At 45.0% G+C, this 20151-nt stretch overlaps 1 protein-coding gene across 7 annotated transcripts in view; it reads left to right on the top strand.

Annotated features, from left to right (window-relative positions):
• The first annotated feature begins 19372 nt into the window (after positions 1-19372).
• The window catches only part of LOC140734398 (leucine zipper putative tumor suppressor 1-like), a 78341-nt gene continuing 77562 nt past the window's right edge, over positions 19373-20151 (top strand). For 2 of the 7 annotated variants that reach the window (XM_073058289.1, XM_073058297.1), the window contains exon 1: positions 19380-19684. The gene's annotated coding sequence lies outside the window, so the exon portion shown is untranslated. Of the gene's footprint in view, positions 19685-19863; positions 20030-20151 lie in introns of all 7 variants that reach the window. The other 5 variants (XM_073058331.1, XM_073058339.1, XM_073058307.1 and 2 more) reach the window with 4 other exon arrangements.

Here is a 20151-nt window from a genome sequence, read left to right as displayed (position 1 = left end):
ATCTTCACCACCGTGAAGTGAAACAAATTGCATTCATACCACCTTCAAAGTGGGAAGCAGCTGAGGGCACCACAGAGGGATTATTATCACAGCTTGATGCCAAGCAGTGAGGAGGCGTTAGGACAAGAGAGCAAAAGTTTGATCAAGCAGGATAGATTGAAGGTGTAGGGAGGGAGGGAGGGAGGGAATTCTGGAGCTCGGGGCTCAGGCTTGGCTGTCAATGAACCAGTATTCCTGATGGGAATTCCACGGGATCCTGGAAGAGTAAGCTTCCCGAAAGACACTGGAATGTTGGACAGCTTCAATAAGGAATGCTGTCTGCAATAATTTCAGAAGGATATCCCTGCCACCTGACACAGCGAAAGTCAGTGCAAGTGCATTCCTCAACCATCTCCTCTCAAAGACCTCCCAGAAGTTGCGGGGAGATCGAGGAATTGCCGTTTGAAGAGGCGTAGTCAACAATCTTAGCTGTTCCACAAGTCTAAGTAAACACTGTTCAAAGAATGTGCACAATACAAAGTAAATGTATTATCAAACTATGTAAACAGTACGTACTTTGATAATAAATTAAATATGAGATTCATTGCTTGCACACATTTACAAGGCAGAAAGAAACTCAGTGGAAGTTACTAAAATCTACAATCAGTGACCACTTTATTAGGTGCCTCCTGTACCTAGTAAAGTAGCCACTGTGTGTACGTTCCTAGTTGTCTGCTGCTGGAGCCCATCCACTTCAAGGTTCGACGTGTTGTGCATTCGGAGATGCTCTTTTGTACAGTAATGTTGTAGTGTGTGGTTATTTGAGTTACTGTCGCCTTCCTCTCAGTTTGAATCAGCCTGACTATTCTCCTCTGACCTCCCTCATTAACAAGGCATTTTTGCCCGCAGAACTGCTGCTCACTGGATTTTTCTGGGGGGGTTTTTTGCACCATTCTCCATTGTGTGTAAAAATCCCAGGAGATCAGTTTTGGAGATACTCAAACCACCCCGTCTGGCACCAACAACAACTCCACGGTCAAAGTCACATAGATCATATTTCTTCCCCTCTCTGATGTTTGGTCTGAACAACAATTGAGCCTCTTGGCCATGTGTGCAGACCTTTATGGATTGAGTTATTGTCACGTGATTGGCTGATTAGACACTTCAAAGTTCAAAGTAAATGTATTATCAAAGTTCATGTATGTCACCATATACCACCCTGGTACGAGTCCATAGGTGGTGGGAACAATTCAGTGTTGGGGTGGGTGAAGTTATCCCCTCTGTTTCAAGAGCCGGATGGTTGAGGGGTAATAACTGTTCCTGAACATGCAGGTGTGGACCCTGAGGCTCCTGTACCTTCTTCCTGATGGCTGCAGTGAGAAGAGAGCAGTGGCCTGGTTGCTGGGCGTCCTGGATAATGGATTCTGCTACCCTGTGACAGCACTCCTCATAGATGTGCTCGGTGATGGGGAGGGCTTTACCCGTGATGGACCAGGCTGTATCTAATACTTTTCCATTCAAGGGCATTAGTGCTTCTATACCAGGCTCTGATGCAACCAGTCAGTATACTTCGCACCGCACATCTATTGAATTTGTCAAAGTTTTAAATGACATGCTGAATCTTCACAAACTTCTAAGAAAGGAGAGGCATTACTGTGCTTTCTTTGTATGGTACTTACGTGTTGGATCCAGGACAGATCCTCTGAAATGATAATGCCAATTAATTTTAAAGTTCCTGACCCTCTCACCTTTAATCTCTTGATGTGGACTGGCTCATGGACCTTTAGTTTCCTCCTCCTGTAGTCAATAACCAGCTCTTTGGTTTCGCTGACATTGAATGAGAGGTGGTTTTCAGTCTCCCTCCTAAAAGCTGATTCATCACCACCATTGATTCAGCCAATGACAGTGGTGTCATCAGCAAAATTAAATATGGCATTGGAGCTGTACTTAGCCTCACAGTCAAAAGTATAAAGCAAGTAGAGCAGGGGGCTAAGCACTCAGCCTTATGGTGACTGGGGAGGAGATATTATTGCCAATCCAAACTGACTGTGGTCTACAAGTGAGGAAGTTGAGGGCCAGGTTGCACAAGCAGGTATTGAGGCCTAGGTCTTTGAGCTTATTGATTAGTTTTTAGGAGATGATAGTACTGAATCTGAGCTGTATCAATGAGGAGCATCCTGATGTAAGCATCTTCACTGTCCAAATGTTCCAGAGTTGAGTGAAGTGGCATCTTCTGTCAAACTGTTATGACGGGGGGCAAATTGGAGGGGATCCAAGTCGCTCCTAAGGGCAGGAGTTGGTATGTTCTATCATCATCTCAAAGCACTTCATCACAGTGGATGTAAGTACCACTGCACAATATTTTATTGGGATAGGTTACCTACCACATTCTTCTTGGGCACCGGTATAATTGAAGCCTACTTTTTTAGGAGAGGGCTGACTCAGGCTGCTGAAGTGAGAGGTTAAAGGTGTCAGTGAATACCCCAGCCAGTTGATCAATACGGGTCTTCAGTACTCGGCCAGGTACCCTGTCTGGGCTTGAAGCTTCCCAGGGCTTCACCCTCCTGAAGGATGCTCTTACGTCAGTCTCAGAAACCAGAATGACAGGGTCTTCGGGGGCGGTGGGAGTTGATGAAGCTGCCTCCATGACGTGTCAGTCGAAGAGAGCGAAACCTTGTTGTCACATATTTGCTTGGTTTTACTGTGTAGGAGCTGATAAACATCCTTCTGTGATGCAGGTTTGGTCTGGATTTGCCGCTTCAGTGTGAGATGGCTTTCCGAAGGTCATACCTGGGCCTCTTGGATTTTACTTGGTCGCCAGACCTGAACGCTATCAACAGGCAGCTGTACTGGTGCACATTATTAAGTGAACGTTACCATATACTGCCTTTAGATTCATTTTCTTGCAGGGATTTACAGGGGATAAAGTAACACAACAGAATTTGCAAAAAACATGAACAAAGACTGACAAAAAAGTGTACAGAAGAAGACAAACTGCAAATAAAAAATAATATTGAGAACATGAGTTGTAAAGAGTCCTTGAAAGTGAGTCTGTAACTGGTAAAATCAGTTCAGAGTAGTGGTGATTGAAGTTATCTAATGGATGGAGATGGACCATGTGCAGGCAGAAGGGATTAGGTGTCACTGTAGATGGCAACATCTCCTAATTGATTATCTTAACCATCTAGTCCACCACAGATCCAACCTCTGTGCAGTCTGGGGTAAACTATTCCTCCTCCTTCAGTTCAAAACTGCACCTCACTTCAAAGCTCCTTATCAAAGCGAAGCCAGCATGGAGGACAAGTGGATCTCTGCTCAACTTTCCTCATCTTCAGATCAGCCCTGCTTTAGTCCTCCAGAGATAACACATCCATGTCCTCCCCCAGTTAGAGTGGGGTTCCACACCTGTGACCTGTTTGTAAAATGGACTCTACATAAGTTTTAAACGTGGCCTCACACAGTACCCACACAGCAGAAGATGCCTGCAGCTCTGCAACCTCCAACCAAGTCATCCCACTGGACTCCCAAAGGCTCAGTCATGCATACGGCTGTTCCTGCTGAATCTTGAAAGAGCTAGATAGAGTGGAGGTGGAGAGGATGTTTCCAATAGTGGAAGAGTGTAGGACTGGAAGATAATGTCAGAATAAAAGGACATCCCTTTAGACCGGAGATGAGGAATTTCTTTAGCTAGAGGGTGGTAAGTCTGCAGAAGCTGTTGCCACAGCCAGCAACAAATCATTGAGTATATTTTAAATTGGAGGTAGATAGATTCTTGATTTGCAAAAGCATCAAAGGTTATGGGGAGAAGACAGGAGAATGGTGTTGAGAGGAATAATATATCAGCCATGATCAAATGGTGAAGAATGCTCGATGGGCCAAATGGCCTAGTTCTGCTCCCATTTCCTATGGACTTAGAAATTGGGCATTTGTAAGATGGGGAGGACTTGCATTCTCACCAGTTGTGGTGTAAGACCCAGATCAATGTGGACTCTTTCACTGACACATCCAAGGGGAAGGGTCTTACACTGAACACCTAGAAGACCGATGCCCTCTCCTAACATATCAGAATCAGAATCAGCAAACACGAGGAAATCTGCAGATGCTGGAAATTCAAACAACACACACAAAATGCTGGTGGGACACAGCAGGCCAGGCAGCATCTATAAGGAGAAGCGCTGTCGACGTTTCGGGCCGAGACCCTTCGTCAGGAATCAGAATCAGGTTTATTATCACTCTCATGTGTTGTGAAATTTGTTAACTCAGCAGCAGCAGTCCAATGCAATACACAATATAGAGGGGAAAAAATCAATTACAGTATTTGAACATTGAATAGATTAAAAATCATGCAAAAGCAGAAATAATATATATTTAAAAAGGGAGGTAGTGTTCACAGGTTCAATGTCCATTTAGCAATCAGATGGCAGAGAGGAAGAAGCAGTTCTTGAATCACTGAGTGTGTGCCTTTAGGCTTCTGTACCTCCTACCTGATGGTAACAGTGAGAAAAGGGCATGCCCTGGATGCTGGACGCTGCCTTTCTGAGACACTGTACAGATAGCTGCTATACGACACCAGCCCTGTCAACAAGATCCCCAGTGAGACCTGGAAAACGGGGATGACAAGAGTCACTCCCAGGAAATGCAAACACCGATGACTGTATTCACCGCCACTTGCAAACCTCAACCAGCTGAGGCAAAGTGTGTTTGAAGACCGAGCCTTCCACTCCACCCCCATGTTTATGGGCTGTTGTGTAACGGTCAACTCTATCCTCCTGTGTGGCTTTGGAGATGGGGACTACCAGCAGCAAACACTGAGGGCTCCCCAGCACAGTCTCTGCTAGATTCTCTGGGTCCACTGAGAGGACGGCAAGCTGATACGGCTGTCTTCTCCACTCAACATCCCTGGCGCCAAATGCATGATCACATTCAGTCAGCCTGCCAACTCCCTACTGAAACAAGTACTCTATCCTTCATGGACAAAAATGAGAATGCCTAACACTACCTCAGACTATATTTCTTTTCCCTTCTCCCCATATACTTGCACTATTGTCATTGTGTATATTTTGTCTTGTGAGTTATGTATAATTTATGTTAACGTATGTTGTTCATGTTTATAATGTTCTTTGATGCTGTTCCTAAATGCTAATTTTCATGGCATTTATGCTATGTGCCCATTATAATAGCCACAAAGCAGGATCTCTACAGCAACACTGGTTTTCCAGCACTCTACATAGAATAATGCAAGTCTTCCATTTCCTCTAAAGGTCATAAGAGAAGGCTGCTCAGCCCATCAAGTCTATACCAGTTCTCAAGAAAATCCCACCAATCCTATCCCCCACTCCCCCATACTTCCCTCCCACATGCCAATCAACTTTATAACTGAGACACCACTGGCTGGATTTTAATTCCGTGGGATTCAGAGTCACCTCACAAATACATCTCCAGGTCGGTAGCTGGCCTGTCCTGTGGCTGGACCCCAAATGCAGCCTGGGCCCCAGTACACCCCACCACTCAATATTTCTGCAAGCAGAACGCATGAGGGAAACAAAATAGCAGACGCATTAAGTGGTATTTGATCCCCTGGCTTCTTGGAGGTGGGAGCACATGCACTGTAGTATTTCAAGAAAACTGAGCATACTGAAAATGCTCAGCAGGTCGGGCCAGCATCCGTGTTAACTACTTCTATCTCCACAGAGGCTGCTGAACCTGCTAAGTATTTCTGACCTGTTTTCCCTCCAGAACTCCAACACCTACAGTACTTTTGTTGCCACCCTGTAAACAAAGATAGCTTGTTTTATCAGACAAAAACCTAATAAAATCCAGTAGAAATTTGCCTACACTGAGATAGTGTATCTGTGCTGAAGGGGTTGGGTTTAGGGGACAGATTGAGAGTGATTGGAGAACGTGGTGCAACAAGCATTTGGGGAGTGTGGCTGCTGGATGTTGGAATAGTTTGACTCTTGGAATTTGGAGATCCCTTGAGGGGTTGTGGTACAGTGATCGTAGATAGAATAAGAACACCTAGATGGAAAACACTCACAAAAGGCTGGAGGGACTCAGCAGGTCAGACAGCACCTGTGGAAGGAAATGAAAAATAGATGTTTTGAGCCAAGATGCTTCATCAGGAGTGGAAACAGCTTCCCACATCATACACCTGGTATCACCCACCAGTGTGTACTCTTCCTCTTCTCCCAATCTTCTTATACCTGCTTCTGTAACCTTTCCAGGCCTGATGAAGGCTCTTGGCCTGAAGATTTCCAGCATCTGCAGAATCTCCTGTGACCTAGATGGTAACGGAAGAAATGCTTCCACCGGGTATGGTAATTGTGCTTTGCAACTTTCCCTGACTGTAGTTGAGTGGTGGGAAATTGGGGATGCATTGATGGGCATGTAGGTGAATAACTTGTAGTGAAATAAGCTGGAGAAAATGGGGCTGATCTGAGAGCTAGTATGGACTCAGAGGGCCAAATCACCTCATATATCATTAGAATATAGAAAAATGTGAAATTAATCAGGTTTGTAAAGGGTTTTGTAGGCCTTGTGTTTCTAGAGCTAAAGAACACACGAGTATTGTTGGGATAACATCCCAATGTACTACACAGCTCTGTTGTGTCAGGCAGTGACCTTAGAACAAAACAATAGGTTAATTTGGTGTGAAAATAGCAGGGAAGTTATTTCAGTGCCACATAATTCTGCCTCTCTGCTGCTGAAAGATCCAAAATAATAATGGACAAGCTGACAGTTGAACTCAGAAGGTTAAACTGACCATTTGTTCAAGACTGTGACAAACTCCCTGGAAGTGAGAAGGCAGAGGTCTGATTTTTTCTTCTAAATTAATGGAACTATTCTGAGTCGATGTAGCAGAGCTCCTTCCACTTAGAAATATTGAAGCTCTGAGAGTTACTGCCTGGTCTAATCAACAAAGACCTCTTGATCAAAGCAGAGTTCAGAGTGCAGAGCTCCTTCATGCTGGGAGCTTTTGAGGTGAACAGCAGAGGGAACAGACAGGAAGCTGGAAAAAGAAAACAAGGAGAAAAGGATTTTCTGGTAGGAGAAAATGAAATGAACAGGCAGGATCGTGCTGCATAAACCCTGGCATGGAGGAGAGACACTTCCAATGATGAACCACCAACAGTGTTCATCTTCACCCTGAATCAAAATTTTCCCACTACACATTCAATAAAAATGTAAAATTAATATAGTTATTTGAACAATTAATTTTTGCTTATTCATTTCAAGGTACATAATGATGAATCAGGAAGAAAGGTCCAAATAATGTCATCTCAAGTCACAGAAAGTCGGTACAAAAATTTGAATTTGGCCTGTTTAAGTACAAGAACAGACTTGAAAATCAAGTAAGTGGTGTTAGCATCTAGGAAAGAGATGCGGTTGTAAAACTCCATCTGATTCACTTCAGGAAATGCAACCCCTACCCAGTCTGGTCTACACAAGACTCTGAACTTCAGTGGTGGGATTGATGTGAAATCGCCTTCCAAGGCAGCCTCAGCGGATTCTCGGTTGTAATAACATGTCAGAACGTTGGAAACACTGGGAAGCTCCAGCAGCATCTGTGGAGAGAGCAACAGAGTTATCTTAGAGTCCTCGACTTGGTTCCTATCGCCACAGAAGCCTCCTGGCCTGCCGAATGATTCCAAGATTGTGGGCTTTGATTTACAATCTGCGCCTTCTTATTTTCATTGTGGATGTATCAGTCCTCTTGGCAGTAGTTCAGAGAGACTCAGAGTGAATAAATAATAGACACTGGCCTCACCTACACTGTCTACATCACAAGAATGAATCAACATCTTCATCTCAAAAACTGATGAACACAAGAGATCTGCAGAAGCTGGAAATCTGGTGTAACACACACAGGATCTGAACGAGTCAGGCAGCATCTATGGGGAGGAATAAACAGTTGACCTTTTAGACCGACACCCTTCTTCAGGGCTGTTGTATTGGCTCGGCCTGAAAGGTCGCCTGTTTATTCCTCTCCATAGATGCCGCCTGTCCCTTTGTGTTCCCGAGCCAAAGTTGTAGCAATTATTAAATGATCACTAAGACATGAGAAAGGGTGTCTGAGTGCTCAAAGAGATGGCTTTGAAGGGGACATCTGATTTTTAGAGCAGCTGATCCAGAGCTTCTGTCCTGGGGCATCAAGTGTTAAGTGAATTATCTATCCAAGTCTTCAAGGGGAACACATTTGTGATTCTCCCTAGATTACCAATTAATTTTCTCTTTATCGGGTCCGATGAAAGATATTTTCTTAATAAGAAAATGCAGCAGCCTGAAATTGAACCAATATAATTACACAGCACTGTTTTGAGCCCAGCTGCTTATCTGGAATTGGTCATTCCAGGGCGATTTCCACCCTCTCGCGGGGATTACTGGGGCACGATTCACTCCAGGGAATATCGGCGATACAAAGATTAGCAATTGTGTCATTCGTTGAAAATACTGTTCTGCTTTCCAGCAGCAGCTCTGTTTGTTATTGTGGTTAAATCCCTGCTCTCGGACTGCATTCAACTCTCCTCCCACCCCCTACTTCCAGCTGAAAGGTGCTCATCTCCCCACACCACGGAAAAATTCACCACTCAGCACATTGAGAACTGACCAAACAATAGAGGTAAATGATTCTCAGCTTGTTGGCTTTTCGTAATGCTAGCTCCCACAGTCCTCTGCTCTGATCAAAGGAAGATTAAGGCTTATTCCAAGGATCTTATTACTGCTGTTACATCCATTAACTGACATAAAGATTTAGAAATTGCTGAACATGATAATTCAAGTGAATAGAAAGAAATTGTTCATTTTTAAAGTCATCTCCCGCAGGATACAGAAAAGATTTGATTTGTCATTTAAGGTCGAGAGGACATGTAAACAAAATGGAAAATTGCTGCTCTTGCTTAAGGGCTGAGAATCATGTAGACAAAAGAATAAATGATGCAAAAAATAATTGTACTTTTTCGCCAAGAATTGGACAAATGTTGGAAGGGGGAAAAATGGACAATGATATGAGTGGAGGGACCAGCGGCTGGGTTGGAATCAGAATTAAATTTAATATCACGCACCACGCACATTGGTTAGGAAATATTATTTTGTGGAAGAAGAACAGTGCAATACATCATATAAAAGTGATAAATTACAACATGAAATATAAATATAAAACATTAAATAAATAGTGCAAAAAGAGCAAATAAATAACAAAATGGTGAACATGTAGTGGGTGAGTAAGGGGGAAGGGTGAGAGAGACAGGGGAGAGTGAGGGAAAGGGAAGGGAGTGACAAAGGGGTGTAGGGTGAGCGGGGGTACGGAAAGGGGGGAAGGAGAGAGGGGCGCGGAGGGGGGCACAGAGAGGGGGATGCAGGGGGTTGGAGAGAGTGGGGGGTGGAAAGAGGGGGCTGGGGTGGGCGGTGAGGGAGAAGGGGTAGGGAAAAAGTGAAAGAGGGACAAAGATTGAGGGCGGGAGGGAGAGAGGGAAGTGAGAGAAAGAGAAGGAGAGAGAGAAATGGAAGTAGGGGGAGGGAGGGAGGGAGAAAAAATAGAACAAGTTGGAACGTGAGAATCAGAATTGCTGCCCAGCAGCCATCAGCGTTTCTGAATGGAGACTGTACCTTGATCTCGGACCACATCTCCATACCCTGCCCTCATCCCTAACCCCATCCTCCTTTCAGTTTGAAAGAGAATAAACCATTGTGGACGAATATTCTAAACCTTCTCCATCCTCAGACAGTGCTGGTATTTCTCAGAGGTCTGTTTATTTCACCTGACATTTCGACATTAAACTTCCGATTTGTGGCGTTATGTGCTGATTGTTTTATATCTCCAATGTTCCTCAGGATACTTAGCTCAACTAGAAGTTACAAGGTGAAAGTCGGCAATGTTGCAGGTTTCACATCCTCCGAAAGGAGCTCATCCCGCTTGCTTGGGATTTTGCAATCTAGAATCCAATGATACAATGAGTAGGGGTGCAAATCTTAAAACTTTTAAAATTAAATCTTCAAACTGAGTGGTCTGACACTGGATAAATTAGGAGCTGTGTGAGCTTTAAAGGTGGGATTACCCAAACACTTAAACACACAATGGCTGATGTACTCCTCCTTAGCTCCCAGTTGAGTAATATACCATAAAGTTTACAAGCATCTCCCATTGCTCACCGCTGTTTACAGAGCACTGGCTCCCTTTGAGCTCAGTGTTATAGACTGCGATGTGCAATTTAAATAACAGCCACCAGTCATTCATTAGTGTGAAATCTAAAGGCAGCCAATCAATTATCTGACTCACTGAACATTTTATATAGCTATTGCAAGCTCTTTGATGCCTTGGGTCCACCTCCTCTATCAACACAAGTAGAAATTCTGTAACAGTCCATCATCTTGCTCCACTGTCACCTTCCTCGATGAGGTTAAAAGCCTTTGAGATGCGAGCAGCATCCTGGTACCCCCGACTCCCGCAGAGAAGCAGGAGTTAGCCATTCACCCCTCCTCCCGATCCAGTTACCTCTCTGCTGGTCAACCCCTCCACTCTACCGCCAGCCAATCTCCAGTGCAACACGGGTCCACCAGGAGTACAACCCGAATGTGCTCAGCAGGTCGGGCGGCATCTGTGGAAGAGAAGCAGGATCAGGCCGATGATCTTTTATCATAAAATTAGAAAGAGCATAGATAGGGTGCATGCATTTAGTCTGTTTCAGCAATCGAGAACTGGGGAGCACAGGTTTAGGTAGGGTAGGAGGGAAGAGATTTACTGGGAGGTTGAGGGGCAATATTTTGTTTTTTATACAGAGTGCTATGGATGTGAATGAACAACCAGAGGAAGAGGTTGAGACAGGTGCAACAACAACTCTTTAAAAACAGTTGGACGGGCACATAATTTGGAAAGGATAACAAGGCTATGGGCCAAACACTGGATAATCGGACTGGCTTGGATAGGCCATCTTGGTCAGTATGGAGCAGTTGGGACAAAGGGCCTGCTTCCATATTGTATAACCCCAAAACCCTATCCAATTGACCCTTATCATCCATGACGTACGGGAGCGGACTGTGGGGCAACTCCAGGTTCCCCATACCACATGTTCTATAGGTCAGTTGTGGAGAGCGCCCTCTTGTGGTGGCGTGTTGGGAAGGAAGCGTGTTGGCGGGTTGGGGCGTGTTGGGGAGGAAGCATTAAGAAGAGGGACGCCTCACGTCTTAATAAGCTGGTAAGGAAGGCGGGCTCTGTCGTGGGCAAAGTACTGGAGAGTTTAACATCGGTAGCTGAGCGAAGGGCGCTGAGTAGGCTACGGTCAATTATGGAAAACTCTGAACATCCTCTACATAGCACCATCCAGAGACAGAGAAGCAGTTTCAGCGACAGGTTACTATCGATGCAATGCTCCTCAGACAGGATGAAGAGGTCAATACTCCCCAATGCCATTAGGCTTTACAATTCTACCGCCAGGACTTAAGAACTCTTTAAAAGCTATTATTAATGCTTTTTGAGATAGTGATTTAGATGCATATCATATTTTTTTACTGAGTTAAGTATTGTATGTAATTAGTTTTGCTACAACAAGTGTATGGGACATTGGAAAAAAGTTGAATTTCCCCATGGGGATGAATAAAGTATCTATCTATCTATCTATCTATCACATGGAAATGTTCCCCCATTTGGCTCAGATTTTAAGAGGAAGCCTTTGAGTGCTTAACTTCATCAGGAGAGGAAAGTGTTTCTTTGAATCCACCTGTTGTATGCATTCATCCTTTATGACGGTTTCATTAAATTAATTCCTGAACAAGGTAACCAGGAGGCAAATCTGCCTCACCTTCCCCCATGATCTGGTGTTCCTTCTGATCATTGCTTGGGAGTAGGCTGCAGGACTCTCCCTCCTTACGGATTCATTTTTGGGGTGGGGAGTGTCACTACAGGGGCTACCGCTTATTGCCCAACCTCAGGGGAAATGGTAGTGAGCCCCATTGACCAGACAGCTCACTACATCATTCAGAAAGGATGATGTTACCCTCAGGCTGGTGATGGTCTTCCCCTCCCCTGAAGGATGTTTGGTAACCGGGTGGATTTTTACAACAACTTGCTGGTTATCTCAATTATTGTTACAGAGACCAGGTATTATTTTCCCCGCTCAGCAGCCACATTTAAATTCCACAGCCGTCAACAGCGAATCAACCCATAAACACTGAAAGCCTGGCACACCGTTCCCTCCAGAACCTGGCAGGTTTAAGCCCCTCAGCCTACCGGAGGGAGTCACGAGTACAAACATCAGCTGGAACATGGTGCCTCGTCACAGGCCGGTGACAATAAACCTGATTCTGATTCTTTACCAGAGGCAGCTGGGGCTTTTACTGGAGTCTGGGCATTGATCAGAAAAATACCTCCGAGGGGGATCACTGCCATTTTGATGGCCTTCATAGTCAAAAAGGTCACCAGCACACACAGATCAAGTGGGAGACTGGTAACCCACCGGAAGATAAACAAGGGTCAAATCCTTCGCTAGAATGTTCAAATGCGATCAGTAGAAGACCCTGAAGTAGGCCTTTCAACATGAATAGCCCTTTTCCCTCAGATGGGCAGCAGAACCAAATGTGTTGAGCAGTAACCGTCTGTTAATGAATCCAGGCCCCCTCTTCTAACCTCCCAGAGCTGATGTCCGGTACAAGGAATTTCCCCCTGCCCCACAATGTGTGTTGACACAGGATCCTTAAAGACAACATGAAACTATGTGGTTATGTCTTGCACTTTGATAGAGGGAATAAAGGCGTAGACTATCTTATAAACAGGGAGGAAATTCAGAAATGAGAGGTGCAAAGGGATTTGGGAGTCCTTGGGCAGGATTCCCAAAAGATTAACTTGCAGGTAGAGTCAGTGGCCAGCAAGATCAAGTGCAATGTTAACATTCATTTCAAGGGACTTAAAATATAAAAGCAGGGTTGCAAGATTGAGGTTTTATAAAGCATTAGTCAGACCGCACTTGGAGTATTTTGAGCAGTTTTGTCCCCCTTATGTAAGGAAGGAGGTGCTGGCTTTAGAAGGGGTCCAGAGAAGGTTCATGAAGAGAAGGGGTTAATATATGAGGAAAATTTGATGGTTCTGGGCCTGTACTTGCTGAAGTTTAGAAGAATTGAGGGGGGATGTCATTGCAACCTATTGAATATTGAAAGGCCTAGACAGAGTGGGTGGTGAGAGGATGTTTCCTATAATGGGGGAGCCTCAGACCAAAGGGTGCAGCCTCAGAATACCTTTAGAACAGAGAAGAGGAGGAATTTCTCATCCTCATGAGCCAGAAGGTGGTGGATCAGAGGGCGGTGAATCAGACGGCTGTGGAGGCCAAGTCATTGGGAATCTTTAAAGCCAAGGTTGATAGTCTCTTGATTAGTAAATGGCATTAAAAGTTACAGGGAGAAGGTGGGAAAATGGGGTTGAGAAGGATACTAAATTAGGTATGATGGACTGGAGGAACAGATTTGATGGGCTGAATGGCTTAATCTGCTCAGTTCTGGTCTTGTGTGATTACACCAGCAGCTCCCGATTCCCACCAGGTGGCAGTGCAGGGTCAGTCACGTGGCAGACAGCGGGCTGACAGCCTGACGCGGGTTCGATTCCCGGCTCTGCAACACTACACTCCCGCCCCTCCCCACCGCAGTCAGTAGCGGAGGTGGCGATTCAAATGGAAGGCAGAACGCCACTTCAATCGGTCAGCAGTCGCACGCTTTCTCCAGCCTTTAACCCGCAGCGATAATCGGACTCCCACAGCGATGGCTGAGAACATTTCATCGATTTCGTTTACAATCCCCAGCCGCCGGGTGCCTCAGATTAAATAACTCACTCTCGCTTCTTTCAACACACTCTCACTCTTTGAGTAATAAAGGTCATCGTACTCTATCACAGAGCCCAGTTGTAAGATCCGGGCTCTATTCCCGCTACAGTCTGTAAGGAGTTTGTACGTTCTCCCTGTGACTGGGTATTCTCCGGAAGCTCCCAGCACATCTTCGCTGATCTGATTTCATGCAGACGACGCACGTGAAAACAAAGCGATTTTTTACCTTTGTCTTTGATTCTCACATCTCCCGGAAATGCATTGGGACCATCTTACATTAAAGACGCCTTGAATTTGACCTGCAGAGTAACGTAACACTTCCAGCTTGATCAAAACTAAAGAAGATGTTAGAATCAAAAAGAAACTTTATAAATGTATTGATTTGTAGGGTCTGGTTTCACTAACATCGCCAGCACTACCGGCTCAGGACAGTGGAATGGGCGAGCCTGCATCTTGAACCACTTCAGTCCCTGTGATGAACGGAGTTCCGGTATTTGGAACCAGCAGCAGTATACTGTACTCTGGATAGGGTGCAGCGCACAAAAACACAGTAAGATAAAGAACACCATCAATATAGATATTTTGATAACTCGTGAGACCACACTTGGAGTATTGTGTCCGGTTCTGGGCTCCTTATTTTAGAAAGGATATACTGACATTGGAGGGGGTTCAGAGAAGATTCACGAGAATGATTCCAGGAATGAAAGGGTTACCATATGAGGAACATCTGGCAGCCGTTGGGCTGTATTCCCTGGAATTCAGGAGAATGAGTGGGGATCTTATAGAAACACTCCGAATGCTAAAAGGCCTGAACAGATTTGATAGGGCAAAGTTATTTCCCATGGTAGGGGATTCTAGGACAAGAGGGCATGACTTCAGGATCAAAGGGCATCCTTTTAGAACAGAGATGCAGAGAAATTACTTTAGTTAGAGGGTGGTAAATCTGTGGAATTTGTTGCCACGAGCGGCTGTGGAGGCCAAGTCATTGGCGAGATAGATAGGTTCTTGATTAGCCAGGGCATCAAAGGGTATGGGGTGAAAGCAGGGGAGTGGGGATGACTGGAAGAATTGGATCAGCCCATGATTGAACGACGGAGCAGACTCGATGGTGACTGACAGGAAATTATAACGTAGTGGTTGACCATAAGCCCAGAAGACATTGGAGCAGAATTAAGCCATTCAGCTCACCGAGTGTGCTGCACTATTTCATCATGGCCAATCCCGGAATCCATTCAGCCCCATATCCCTGCCCGCTCACCATATCCCTTGATGCCCCAACCAGTCAGGAGTCTATTAATTTCCGCTTTAAATATACCCACAGACTTGGCCTCCACTGTAGTCTGTGGCAGAGCATTCCACAGATTCACCACTCTTTGGCTATGGGGGTGTGGAGGGGTGCGTTAGTAGGTGTTGATCAGCCTTGTGGAACGTGACTGTTTTCGGGTCTGGTGATCATGGGCTGGATGCTAAGTAGACTGTTCCAAGATGGGAGTGGGACAGTCCGTCAACAGGGTTTCTGGGATCTGTCATGATGTTTCTGGTTCTGCTCCAGCACCTTTCTGTATATATATCCTCAATGGCGGGTAGGCTGGTGCCAGTGTTGCATTGGGCAGTTTGACTACCCATGGTAGAGCCTTCCTGTTCATTACAGTGTAGTTTCCATACCAAACAGTGATGCAGTTTGCTAGGGTGTTTACGGAGCTTTAGTTGACTGAAATCTCCGACTAGAAACTTTGAAACACTATGTAAAAATTTAAAACTACCTCCATTATTGGGAGCCGGAGAGGCCGCTGTGACACTGCGCGCCACCGTTTTGCATGAGGAGAGGTATTTTGGAGTTTGGGTCTCAGAGCCTCCACATCAGAGAGGCCAGCGATGCAAACAGGAGTCTCGCCCCCGGAGACTTACCTGTAATGTCAACAGAGCAAACCTGCCCAAGGTGGTTAATGCAACAAAATGGGATTGCAAATAGCTAAAGGGATTTCAAAGTTGGCTTCTAAAATAAAAGAAATAGAAGTGTAAAATCTTTTGAACGGTTGAAAAGTGAAAATCACCATAAAGTGAAGTCAGACTGAAGCCTGGTGGTAGAGTTTCTAAACTGCAGGAAGGGAAGAGGTGGCCTGGCTGCTGCTGCAAAACCCTCGCTGTAACTATATCTTCTGCAAGAGCAGGAGTTTTAAAGCAGAACGGAAGAATATTATTGAAATTCTGAATGGTTACAACGAAGAGGGAGCTTGCTGAACGTTAATGGGCAGAACAGTTGTGATTAGAGGGATCTCTATGGCTCCTGTCACCATTATCCCAAGATGGATTAACCTGCCAACTTATTCAAGCTCCTTTCCTCAGACTGTACCCTGCCAGCTCATGGGATTGAGTCCCACCCACACCAGTGGGAAATGAAGGTCTGTCACCCAGAACTCTGCCTAATCTTCAAACCTTAGCCATCGTCCCAAACCTGGTCAGTGCCTGCTGCCTGTGGGATCTCAGGGAGTAAGATCCATGTTTGTTAATCACACTTATATTGAAATATATAGCAAAATATGTTGTTTGCATTAACAATCAACACACCCAAGGTTATGATTGGGGCAGCCCTGCAAGTGTCACCATACATTTAGACAATATCCAACACAGACTGCCCACCACTGAAATTTTAAAATGTCTGCTCCTATCAGTTTAATATCTGCTACATCTCTTATCTTATCTTACATCGCTTTGAAGCAGGTACTTCAAAGTACATTTATTCAATGTATGTATGCAGTATACAACCCTGACATTCATCTTCCTGCAGACAGGCATGAAACAAAGAAACACCATGGAAGCCATTCAAAGAAAACATCCAACACTCAAAGTGCAACAAAAAACACAACAAGTTGTGCAAACAGCAGAAAGCAAGTGGAAAAAAATACGCACAGAACATACAACATCAAACCACAGAGTCCTTGAAACAGTCTCAGAATGTTCCGTTTAGTTTAGTTCAGTTCAATTTAACACTGTTGTTTATTGACTGCAGGCCACAGAGACAGTCCGCCCTGATCAAAGTTGCACAAGACAGCAATAAAAAGGGGTGAACAGAAACCAGAAACACATTGCGCTGTCCTGTGTAGGTCTGTAGTCTAGAGTAGTTTTCTCTGTGTTGTTTTTTACATAGTTCAGTCTAGTTTTTGTACTGTGTCATGTAACTGCATGGTCCTGAAAAACGTTGTCTTGTTTTTACTAGGTACTGTACCAGCAGTTATGGTTGAAATGACAATAAAAGTGACTTGACTTGATATACTTTGTATGTAAAGACAGTCAAGAACGGCTTGTGTTTTATTTCCTGTGCATATTTTTATGAGTAGTTTATTCTTGAAATTTAAAAAAAAGTTCCAAGACAAACATCTGCTGCTGGAAGATAATCAGCTCAGTGAAACATGCACTTAGTTCTGCCTGAAACCTGGCTGTCTGGTACAACAAGATGCATTGAAACAAAGAAGCACTATGGAAGCCATTCAAAGAAAACATCCAACACCCAACATGCAAAAAAAAAGAACAAATTGTGCAAACAGTGAAAAATAAGTGGGGAAAAAAACAGATCAAACATAAAACATCAAACCACATAATGCCACTACCTGACCTGTTCTAGATTGCAGAAGTATATGCCGAGGAACACATTGAAGCTTGCTGCTATGTGGAGGACTACAGCCTGATACCCGGCCACCACTAGACACTGAGGGGCTGGGTCTCTGTGTAATTGCCTCACAACGCTTGAGGTATTGTTCAGAGAGACCACATGATGCTCTGTAAAAAGACACTATGAACGGATAGACTGAACAATGCTATGAATATACAGAAAGCAACTTACCGTTTCGTACTTCTTGTATGTACTTTTTAACTGCAGAGGCCTGAGGGCCCATCTGTCCAGTCGTGAACACTTCTAGCATGATTTGTTTAAAGAGAACACAAGAGGCTCTGTAAGAACATGCGCTGTCTCGCCAGCACCGGGATTGTATTCATTGATGATGTAAGAAAGAAACACAAAGTGCTGGACTCAGGTCAGGCAGCATCTATGGAGGGGAATGAAGAGTCGAAGCTTCGGGCCAGGGCCCATCATCAGGACTGGAAAGGAAGGTAACAGAAGCCAGCATGAGCTGGGGGAAGGGGAAGGAGTTCCTGCTGGCAAGTGATAGATGAGACCAGGTGAGGGGGGGGAAGTTGTTCAGGTGGAGGGGATGATGTAAGAAGCTGGGAGGTGAAAGGAGGAAGATGTAAAGGGCCAAAGAAGGAATCTGCTAGGAGAGGATAGTGGACAATGCAAGAAAGGGAAGGAGAAAGGGAACAAAAGAAAAGTGATAGACAGGTGAGAAGAGAAGGGTAAATGGTTAACCAGAATAGGGAATTTTTCCCTCACCCGATCTCCCCTATCACCTGCCTACTTTCCCTCCTCCCCTACCCGCCCATCTTCTTATTCTGGCATCTGTCCCATTCCTTTTCCAGTCCTGATGAAGGATCTTGGCCCAAAACGTCCACTGTTCATTTCCCGGATCCGCTGAGTACCGCCAGTATTTTGAGTGCGTTGCTCAAGATTTCCACTATCTGCCGAATTTCTTTTGTTCATGAGAAAGACCTGTGCGTTGTGTTACCCGAATATATTTTGAATGAATAAAGTTTATTTTTAATGTAAAGGGTCAACATGGAGCCTTCGGGCCGAACGGCCTGTTCTTGTGCAGTGACGAGTTTTTGATTCTCGATCGGACACAGAATTGGTCTTTGCTCCTCAGGATAGACAGCGAAAGCTAAACCATGCTGAACTTCTACCCTAAAAAAACAGGCAAGTCTGGGCGTAGAGCACGAGGCTAAATTCAGAGAAGCCTCGCGCATTCAGAGACATTAGAACTGGGGTAAATAACTTAGAAATATAAACCTAAAAACTCTTTTATTCCCTTTGCCTCCCAGTTTGGTGTCTGTCATTACACTGGACCTGACGGTTTAGGATATGGGAAGCGAGTGGGGAGATTTAAAAGTCACTGCGAGATTAGGCAAAAATGACACTCGACTCCGCCACCGCCCTCCCAAATCTGCCGCACATCTCAGCCTCACTCGCGAACCCTGGATTTAAGCTTGAATGACAGAACGCCAGCGGGACCTACAAGTTTCCGTCATAACGTTGGTGTTAATGGGAGTTTGCCGTTCACAAATGAGTCGCTTCAAAACGCTTCGCAGCCTGAACCAACCTCCTTTCTCTGTAATCCAACAGCAGACAATTTGGTGTTTGGGATTATCCGAAGAACACGTTGTAGAAAGTTAAAGCTGTTTAATTATTATTTGGAACAGCCGCACAGAGTCAAATAGGCACATCACTTTTTAAAAAAACTTTTAAGGCAGAAATTGGGACGAAACCAAATGCAGAACTGGGGGGAATGCCTGACTGCAGAGGACTGTTTGGCCTGCGCTTGTAAATTCTTTTTTTTTCTAGATAGATTCGTTCGGTGCAGGAACGGAGAAATTGTCCTTTTAACTGAGAAAGCCTCTTGCTCACTCCCGGAGCCAATCAGTGCGGTGTTTCTGCGGGACTGAATGTGTAATGAGAAGGGGTGGGGAAGTGGCTGAGCAGTAGTGAACCTGTCAGGCAGCCCGTGTGTCTGTCTGCGCAGGGCTGGCTTGTGTCCCCAGGAGATGGAAATCTCAGAGAGCAGGGAGCGAGGCAGACAGAGCGTCGGCAAACGCAGTTCAAGTGAGACGGGTAAAAACAACTTTACCTCACTGTGACAAGATGTTCACCAAAAGAAACAATGGAAGATGATGCGAGAGGTCTAATTCTGAACAAGGTGCGACAGGGTGAAGGGATCCGTGCGGTGAATTGGAAGAATTCGGCAAATTTTACACTTGGAGAAGGGGTTAACTACTAGAGGGTTGTGGAAAAAAAGGTAGGGCAGGCAGTCTACGCTGCCGTTTGTAAATGTTGCAGTCGCGCTCTGCACGCCGAGGTGCTGGGATAGAATATCCAAATCCTTATCTCAGCTGCACAAGGAATGCGCTGAGAATTTTGCACGTGGGTGTATTCTTGGTGGGAAAAGTTGAGAATTATGTTTATGTCTGTGAACAGCAGGGAAGAAAATGTGAGTGACGGCTTCGGAACCCGCTGCCAATTGGTGCGGGAGAAAGGATGGCTTTCGGAAGGGGAGGCAAGGGAAATCCAGACCAGCAGTGAAACGGCACAGTGGTCCAGTATGGATTCGCTGGGTAGAATGGACTCCTGCGCTGTAACAAAAGTTTGTGATTTTATTCTTTAATGCACAGCTGAACGGCTTTTCTCCCCTCTGCTTGGTTTGACACTATCGTGTTATTCTTGTTGTGTGCTGTTACAGCGGGGCTGGTGTGTTTGTGTATGGTG

This window comes from Hemitrygon akajei, chromosome 1 (genome assembly GCF_048418815.1).
Source record: "Hemitrygon akajei chromosome 1, sHemAka1.3, whole genome shotgun sequence".
NCBI classification, from domain to species: domain Eukaryota; kingdom Metazoa; phylum Chordata; class Chondrichthyes; order Myliobatiformes; family Dasyatidae; genus Hemitrygon; species Hemitrygon akajei.
This window is presented reverse-complemented; position numbering and strand designations above follow the sequence as displayed.